We start from the raw sequence: 10,000 nt of genomic DNA, 5'->3' as shown, positions 1-10,000 counted from the left end.
GACCTTTAATTGAATATCTTTTTGATAATGTTTTTGTATTTGCAGAAGACTGTGGGGCTGTGATTGTATACATGTGACTGTTTATTTGTTGTATTTCCATTGTGGGATGTATCCTGGAGCATTATGGTTCATGTTTATGATTATATGTTTGGATGATGCTGGTGTATCGACTTCCAGACGAGGGAACGGGAAGTGACTCATTCCTGTAGCGCTCTATTAACCAGTGATTTCTGAAGAAAGGCAGGAAAGAAAGAAACGAGGCCGAGCTCCGACATTAATGTTATTCAAATTAATTAAAATCTGGCAGAGAGAGTTAATGTGGTGAGGAGGAGGATGAGGAGGAGGAGGAGGAGGAGGAGGAGGCGAGGAGCTGCTCTCTTCATTAAAACCATATTTACCTTCACCTGTGGGGCTTTACAGCTCTGTTCTGAATATGATTATGTTCACTTTGTTTGAATATAACTTATAAAATTATAAAACAAAATATAAACACAACACTTTAGTTGTTGTTCACTTGTTTAAATAAAAGATCTAAAACTTTTTCTGTGCACGTAAAATACTCAAGCTTTGATCACAAATCCGTGTCAGTGTGCACCGAGATCATCCGTCCACCCGACAGGTGAGTCACATCAAGATGCTGATTAAACAGCATCGTTATCACACAGGTGTGCTGCGGTCTCAATGAAAGGTTCAGTTTGATCACAGTAACACGGACGTCACAGGTTTAGAGGGAACGTTGGCAGTAAAAGAAACAGAAACTGAGAGAGAGAGAACCCGAGTGGAAGGAGAAGTGAAAGAGTTTCTACCTTTATTCAGATTATTCTGTATTCTTTATTTAATCAGCAGTAACATGTTGTGAGCCGAACCTCTCAGCAGAGAGAGCTGAAGGTGGTTTTAATTCCCTCGTCAGCAGAACAAACCAAACATCTGCATATCAAAGACGTTCCTGTTGACCTGATTCTCTGATGAACAACTGACGCATCAAACCGGCCTTCAGATAAAACACTAACTAACTCACCAACACAGTCCTCGCTGAACTTCCTTTATTTTACATATCACAGTATAAAGTACACGGAGAATAGTTTTCAGATTTCAACGGGGACAAACTAAATGTCCTGGATTTGTATGAATCCTGATGAAGGCTGCTGGAGGTCGGGCCGTTCTCAGGAAGGTGTATTACATCATAGGATGTGTTTACGTTGCAGTCAGTGCAGGACAAACGGCGTACAAATGACACCCGGAAAAGTTAACGCAAATTCGTTTTAACGCCCCGAATTTCTTTAACGTGTTAACACAACTTGTGATTTTTAGGTTGTAGCGGCTCAGTTTTAAAGCTCGATTTGACAAGTTGGGATGAGAACACGTTGAATAACAGTGTTGGAGGAAGTTAGGACATTTTAGGGGTAAAAGTGAGGATGATTTTTGTAGAAAATGAGGATATTTCTGGGGGGAGTGGTGGTATTAGTGAGGATATTTTTGTGGTTAAAATTTAGATATTATTGGGGTTAAAGTCAGGACATTATTTGAAGAAAATGAGGACATTTCTTGGGGGAACGTGACGTATTTGGGGGTTAAAGTGAGAACATTTTAGGGATAAAATGAGGACATTTTGGGGGTAAAGTCAAGACATTTTTTGATAAAGTTAAGACATTTTGGGGAGATTAAAGTGAGGATATTTTATGAGTAAAAGAGCACTTTTTTGGGGTGGAACGTGGGGACATTTTTAGAGATTGTTAGGTCATTTTGGGGTTAAATTCAAGACGTTTTTGATAGAGTTAGGATATTTTGGAGGTAAAAGTGAGGACTTGTTTGGCTGGAAAATGAGGACATTTTTGGCTGGAATATGAAGACATTTTTGGTGGCAAGGTGAGGACATTTTTTTAATAAAATGAGGACATTTCTTGGGGGAATGTGATGGTATTTGGGGATTAAAGTGAAGACATTTTAAGGGTAAAATGAGGAATTTCTCCTGCAGAGTTTTTCAAATATTCACCGATAACGAAGCACAACTGAAGGCTTTTATCAGCTCTCAGTATGACAGTAATGTGACCTCCTCCTGACCTCTGACCCCAGCGAGGACCCGCTCCTCCTCAGTGAGCAGTAAACTCTCAGATCCATTAAACGTCCTCCTCAGATCTCTCCGGTAAACTTGAGGGCCTGATTCTGTCAGCGTCTTCTTCTTCTTCTTCTGTTGTTGTTATGTAGTTTCGTCCCGGCGGAGCGGCTCGCGGCGCTCTCCTCTGGGAGGCGTCGCTGCCGAGGAGGTAAAAACTCCGCGCTCAGCGTTTGGGGGTAAAATAGATTAACTTTGATATTGTAATGAGGGGTTTCTCCAGGATGTAAAGCAGGTCAGGGCACCGGAGGATCAAACACAAACAGAGAGCCCTGGATGCTGAACAGGGTTCTGGATCCGGGCGGGGGTGGCGGTACAGTACTCGGGTTGTTTGTACAGAATTAACTGTCGTCAGGCAGATTTAACATCCCAGAATATATTAGGAGGAAAAGTTCTCAGTTAGTTGTAACTGTTTCAGACGGAGCTGGTAAACATGCTAATGGGATGCTAATATCAATACTAACTCTGTTCATTAGTGTGATACGTTGCCTTCAGGCTGAAACATGATAACGGTCCCACGTTGTGTTCCACTGTGAATGTATTCAAGTGTCGAACTCTTCTGACCCAGTTTAAACACCAGCGACCCAAATTTATAAGTATTTAGCCCAAATAATGAACATCTTCTGCCTTTTCCTCGTTCTTCTCAACACACATCATGTTTCCTGTTGATTAGAAGAAGACATCGTCTCTATTGATCCAACAACATGCTGATAAAGAATCTGATTAACTCGTCTTTTCTCTTATATTTCATGCTGCCACATTTTTTGGAAATCGCAGACATTTTTTTCAGAGAATTGAGGACATTTTAGGGGTGAAAATGAGGAAATCTTCAGAGGAATTTAGGACATTTTAGGGGAGAAAATGAGGACATTTTTGGAGGACTTTAGGACATTTTAGGGGAGAAAATGAGGACATTTTTGGAGGACTTTAGGACATTTTAGGGGTGAAATTGAGGACCTTTTTGGAGGAATTTAGGACTTTTTGGGTGGAAGATCAGGACATTTTTTGTAGAAAATGAGGACATTTCTGGGGTTAAAGTGACGGTATTTTTGTGGTTAAAGTGAGGACATTTTCAGGGTAAAATGAAGACATTTCGGGGGCAAAATGAGGACACTTTTGTAGAAAATGAGGACATGTCTGGGGGGACATGATGGCATTTGAAGGTTTAAGTGAGGACATTTATGGAGAGCATAATTTCTTTTTACTGTGTGTCCTAACACAATCCATATAAACAGACATTTAACAGTGTTATCATGAGATAAGATGTGAAATGAAGGTGGCGAATTCTGAGATTCTGGTTGTAATTTACTTCTGTCTTCATATTTTCTATTTGTTAATAAAGACATCAGCTCTGTTCTGTTATTGGATCAGTGGTCAGCTCACACAGGTGTGTCCTGTTGGACTAACGACACTCTACCTGTCTCACTGAGCTCCAGCAGCTGTTAGAGGAACTGATTCAGGACTTTAAGGCTCTTTTTGGTCTCTTCTGTTAAAATAAAGCAGAATAAATCAGAACTAAACTCATGTTGAGTCCAGAAACTGTGTCGTGAGGTTCTTTAAGTAAAACCAGAGTTAATGGTATAGACGAAGCTTTGAACACGTTGTTCACGCGGGGTTAATGATGGTTAATGATGGCTGATGGCTGCTCTCAGATCACATTAAGATCCTTCAAAGGAATATTTAATCTTTCTGTTTCCCTGGCAGCCAGACCGGCGGTGTTTACTGGATCTGAAGAAGAGGAAGATGAGACAGGACAAAGGCTTCGTCTCATTTAAAGTTATTCTATTGTTTCTGTTTATTATATTTTATCTGAGGAGACGTCACGTTTAAAGAATCTTTTCAACTCAGCTGAATTCTTCTGTTTTATGAAGACGTTTTGGGGAAAGTTGAAACAACTTGTGTTCCTCGTGTGTTCCAGGTAGCTGGAGGTGGAGGTGATCGTTAGGGCCGAGTGGGAACACCTGGATCACCTCCTTTCAGGACAGAGATCCGTTCACACTGATGTCAGATATGATGCACTTCAAACATGAATGTAAAATTGAGCATTAAGCCTGTAATGTGAACGTAGTCTTATTCTTTAAAGGTTGGTGAACATCAGTCAAACATCAGTACTGAGGCGTGTTTGATGTTGATTTTATGGTGATGGAGCTATACCTGTGAATGTTAGGAGACTTCTTCTATTAACAGACCAGACTCTTTCTTGTTGTCTATATATGACTTCATAAATGTGATCGACCTGCAGCAGCGTGGATCTGAAATCCATAAAGACTTCATCAAACATTCACAGATCTTGTTCAGTGAGGTGGGAAACTGTTTTTACTTCTCGTTTCACATGATGAATAAAATATAAATCTCTCAGAAGACCGATATGAAAACGTCCTCACTGATCAGCATCACGTCGCTCTGCTCTGCTTCAGGTTTGTCTTTATTATATACATCTGTTTATGTGTGTCTTTATTATAGATGTGATCATGTGTTTGTCTTTATTATAGATGTGTTTGTGATGGAGACAGAAAAAGAGATTATTAAACAATAACAAGATACACTGTGAGACAAAGACTGACAGAAGAGAAAAATGAGAAAGAAAACAAAAGATTATTGAATTAAAATGAGAAATTTGATTAGAATACCTCAAAGTAATTAAATTATTATTTTTTGTTCATTTTTTTCACTATTTTACTCGTCTTCTATTTGTATTTACTTTTACACTTTACTTGTTCGAGACTATCAATATATGGATAAGATAATCCTTAATATTTTATATCATTATTAAGATAAGTAAATGTTGAAAACATTTTGAATTTTTTTTTGAAAAATGACAAAAAAAAATCAGAAAAAGTCGGGGTATGTTGAAAAAAAAAAATGTCCGAAAAAGTGTCCACATTTTTTGAAAAAGTATCTAAAAAAAGTCGGAAAAATATTGAAATAATGTCTAAAAAAAAGTCGGAAAAATGTCTGAAAAAGTTTTCGAAAAACGTTGAAAAATGGTCAGAAAATAAATCAGAAAAAAGTTGGAAAATGTTGAAAAAAAAATTAAGAAATGTTGAAAAATAATTAAAAGAATGTTGAAAAAATCTCCAAAAAAAGTTGGAAAAATGTCAGAAAAATGTTGAAAAAAAGTAAAAAAAAAAGTCGGAAAAATGTCTGAAAAAGTGTTCGAAAAATGTTGAAAAATTGTCTGAAAAACATAGAAAAAAGTCGGAAAAATCTTGAAAAAATGACAGAAAAAGTTGGAAAAATGTCAGAAAAATGTTGAAAAAATTAAAAAAAATGTTGAAATATTTTTTTTAAAATGTTGAAAAAATCTGTGTCAAGTGTCAGAAAAAAGTCGGAATAATATTCAAATAATGTCTAAAAAAAGTCGGAAAAATGTCTGAAAAAGTGTTCGAAAAATGTCCCATCCCAGTAGGAAACACACATGCATCTTGATGTCTTTCTAATGACATATTTTCACAGTTTGATACTTCAACAGTTTTACAACAAACTGAGACTTCCTGGACATGAAAAATGATCTTTTAAATTGACAAACATCATGTGTGTGATTCATGGAGCAATTCAAACGGGATAAAAAAAATATTTGTCTCTCTCCGTTGACTACCGTTTATATTATTTCTGAAATAAGGTCCCATGGTGGTCCAGCGGAAGGGGCGGGACTTTGCCTCTCTATAGATATAACTGGTGACGACACAGCAAAAAAGTCACACCCACAAAGCATGGTAAACTGTCCAGCGTGCCACGGACGAAATAATCCCGGCGAGGGCCAGCGAGTTCCCACGAGGAGATCCTCCCACATCTAGCGGCGATTGTGCCTCGCTGTAAAGGAAAAGGGTGCGCTGGATTTATAACCAAAGACAAAACGAGAGCGACGCTGCGGAACATAATAATCATTTTACGTCTATTATGTTGTTGTCTTAATCGTTGGAAACCAAAAATCATTGAAATTTGATTAATTTCACAGCCCAACAACCAGATGACACTAAGCATTTAGAGTTCGTTCTCACTTTTCTTTCTGCTCTCGTACGTCTCAAATCAACCTGTTGGGCGACTTCCCAAAAAATCCAGGAGTTTCATCTTGCATAGGTCACGACGTTTTACTGCCGACGGCCTCATAAATCTGGTAAATGACGGAGCGGCCGATCCGATGACCCCATACATCACCGAAAGGTCAGCAGCGCGAAGGAGAGGAAGCGATCCGTCTTTTCGCCGTGAAACAGGAGATTCTACGGCGGCAACACGACGGAGGAGCGTGAGTAATGAAAGAAACACCTGCAGACAAGAGGAGGCCCATTAGTATGGAGGAGGGAGGAGCAGGGACCTTTACAGAGGAGGTGTGAGGACTGAAGGTCGTTGAAGGTCGCCGCTGTCCAAGCTGCAAAGACTCGTCCATCTCTGCAAACTTTTTACAAACACAAAGAGAGAAACCAGCAGAGATGTTTCTCCTTGTTTCTTGCATTAATTCACCTGCTGCAGTACGAAGACATGTGACATTAAAGCCGTTATATTTGTTGTAAATGTCAGAAACTATTAAATATTTAAAGAATTAAACTATTATAAAAAAGGTGCTATTTCTTCTTTGAGCTCCAAAGTCATGTTTTATATTATAAAATGTAGATTTATATCTCTAATTACATCTATAAAAGTAATAATTTTCTATAAAACCCAGAAGTTTGGATCGACTGACTTATTATTTTATTTCTGTCGCAGCGCTGCGTCACGTTTTTCCCGTCTCACCTCGTCTCGCTCTGATTAGTCGCCGTGAACTTCTCTCTGAAGTTTTTGTCTGAAATGTGAGTCGACAGTTTGACTCTTCAGTCCTCCCACGCCGACACCGTCGACACTGCCGCCGTTTTACATATATTTCCCAGCAGCCTCGGCGTCACTGTGTCCATTGATTTGGTGCGGGTTGGTGATGCTGCTCGGCCCACCGCCGGCCCGAGGCAGAGAGAGGGGAAGAGAAGAAGAACTATTTCATAGAAGAAGAAGAAGAGTGACGTCCTTGAGGAAACCACCAAACCTTTAAATGATTTCCTGTAACTGTGAGGGACCAGACAAGTCAATTTAAAGGTTTTATTTACTCAAATTTCAATGTGTACAACATACAAAACATTTAAAAAGTTATGACCAAAGCATCATTTTCAATCACAGTAAATTAACTTAAAGTTTAGTGCTTCTTTGCTCCTGACAAACAGTCAATTCTTATGTTGTATCAGGTATTTGAATAAAGGACGACAGTCTGGAGAGTTTAAAAGAGAAACTGTTAGAAAGCTCTGTGGTGAGTTTTCAGATTCCATCAAACTAATAAAAACAGTTAGTGATGTTAGCTACAACCAGTGGTCAACCTCTGCGTCTGAGAAGTGAAGCCAATGCTGAAGTGCCTTAAACCCCATAAAGCAGGGGATGCTTTAGGGCCGTGCTACCTTGTGATTGACAGCTCGCTACCACGGCGTTGTCTGGTCTGGGTGTTGTCCGTGTTTTCGTCTTAGAACTTTAACCCTTTCACAGTGTGTTATCTGTTCATGAAAGTTAATTATAACATTTTGGTTTGGACAAAAACCAAGATGAAGATGACCAAAAACCAAGATGGCGACGGCCAAAGTTCCGGTACTTTCAGAAAGACTACCCCCCGACCACCAGGGTCTTTTTGGGGGGTAAAATGTCTCTTAGTTAGACCCTGCTCCCTAACGCAACGAGTTCCTCAAAAGGTTCCTAGTTCAGAGGGAACGTATCTGCGGTCCAAAAAGGGTTTAAGATTTCATTTCACTGAAATCCGTCTAAAGTAAATTATTTGACGGATAGTTAAAACAATATGTTCCATAAGGAGATATACAGTTCAGGACTACTTAATCATTAGTAGCATCATTTTAGAAGGTAAAATGTTTTATTTGATACTTTTCATGCATGAATCTGTGCCTTTTCCAGAGATAAAATCATGACCTGAACGCATCATTCAAACCTCTATAGGTGACTTCAACCCCCTCGATAGTTATATTGTATAAATCACTCCGTGTATAATAAAGTGTTCACACCTTCATGCACTCGTCTCTGTTACTGAGAGAAGCTTCATGATCTGAGCTGAATCAATACCAATATTATTACTGCAGAGAGAGAAATATGACATAAATCATTTATGAGCTGTTATGGAGCTCCGAGTCCTCTTTTGTGTTTGCAATAAGCTCCAGTTGCCCTTCAGGCATTATTGTTTCTGTCTCTTCCAGACAAACAGGAACGCTGTGGATTCAGACGGAGGACGAGGAGGACGGAGACTCTGGGAGCTGCTGCCACCCAGACAGGAACACAATGAACTCTGTCTGCAGTCACTACTGTGGATTATTAGGATATATATACATTATCTACAAAACTAATATAAATATGACTGTAGAGCTACTTGATGGTGCAGAAATGTTCAGCTCAGTCGCACAGCAGTTCGTGAAATAGTCACGAAATTGAATGGAGTTGGAAAAATATTGAAATAATGTCTAAAAAATGTTGAAAAATTGTCAGAAAAAAGATCGGAAAAAAGTCGGAAAAATGTTGAATTTTTTTTTTAAAATCTACAAAAAATCTACAAAAAAAGTCTAAAAAAAGACAGAAAAATGTAAAAAAAATTTTTTTTTGGAAAAAGTTTCAGAAAAAAGTTGGACAAATATTGAAATAATGTCTAAAAAAAGTCGGAATAATGTCTGAAAAAGTGTTCGAAAAATGTTGAAAAATTGACAGAAAAAAAATCAGAAAAAAGTCAGAAAAATGTTGAATTATTTTTTTTTAAATGTTGAAAAATGTGTATGAATGGTGCCCCGTGTAAAGCTAGAAGTCAACGTTGATTTATTTGTCACGTAACTTCTGGAGTTATTTTAACCCAAACCGCCATCTTTTCCTAACGCCAGCTAAGTACTTTCATTTTGAAAACACCGGAGCAGAAATTGAAACGTGTTGCTGGACATTCGTTGGAAAACAAACTAAAAATATCTTGTTGAGAGTCGTGCTAAGCATCACGAAAAAAAAGGTAAAATAATGTCTATGTAAATGAATCAAATACATTGACTTTCATGACTATTTCAAGAACTACTGTGAGACTGTGTTGGTTCATTTATACAATGCAGTGGATGAACGACTGCAGCTTTTACTTATTTAAACAGAGAACAGGATAATTCCTGGACGGCTGCAACAGATGCTTGTCTGCAGGGTGGTTGATAATCCCTAGAAGTCTGTAGCTCGTTAGTTTACACGAGGAACTGGATATTTCCTGGACAACTGCAGCTTGCAATCATGTATAAAAGGCAAGACAACTTTCATTGTGCTTTACACGGTAATAACAACACAGCAAAGATAAAGGATTTACAATTTAAAAAGTGCAAAATAAAAATAATATTACATTATGTAAATGTAACATTTAATTTCTTAGTAACATAACGGTATGTGTATATAAAAGTTTAATTGCGGTACACTTCAAAGTTTACTGTCATAAACTAAAAGTGGGCTACAAGTATAAAACTAGTAAACTATCAGTATACTTATAGTATACTGTAGTTGTCGTACAAAATAAAACTTAAACTAGTAAACTAGTTGTGTACTCAAAGTTTACTATTCTGACACTTATACTTAAAAGTATACCTTTATAAAATAAAAAGCGGGACAAATTAGTCCCAAGAAGTATTAAAGTAGTACACTTACAAGTCTACTATTAGTACATTGATATTAGTATACATGCTAAATAAAGTATGCTTGGGAAATGTACTTGAACTTAATAATAAAAAAAATAAAGTTCAAGTTTACTATTTTTTTATATTAGATACAAAATGTAAAAGTAAACGAGTGCAGCTCAAATCAAGCAACAATAAAAAAATAAAAGAACGCAGGAAAAAGTCTCACATTTAGATGCACAAATAA

At 37.7% G+C, this 10,000-nt stretch overlaps 1 protein-coding gene and 1 long non-coding RNA gene across 2 annotated transcripts in view; one reads left to right on the top strand and one right to left on the bottom strand.

The window, feature by feature from the left end:
* The window catches only part of LOC119503753 (zinc finger and SCAN domain-containing protein 2-like), a 681,462-nt gene that overhangs the window by 315,408 nt on the left and 356,054 nt on the right, over positions 1–10,000 (bottom strand).
* Positions 563–6,664, top strand: LOC119503871. Its single transcript, XR_005210395.1, has 2 exons — positions 563–619; positions 6,194–6,664. It is a non-coding gene; the product is annotated as an uncharacterized LOC119503871 (long non-coding RNA).

The sequence above is a fragment of the Sebastes umbrosus genome, chromosome 15 (genome assembly GCF_015220745.1).
Source record: "Sebastes umbrosus isolate fSebUmb1 chromosome 15, fSebUmb1.pri, whole genome shotgun sequence".
NCBI classification, from domain to species: Eukaryota; Metazoa; Chordata; class Actinopteri; order Perciformes; family Sebastidae; genus Sebastes; species Sebastes umbrosus.
Note: the sequence above shows the minus strand (reverse complement) of the source record. Positions and strands in the feature narration are given on the sequence as shown.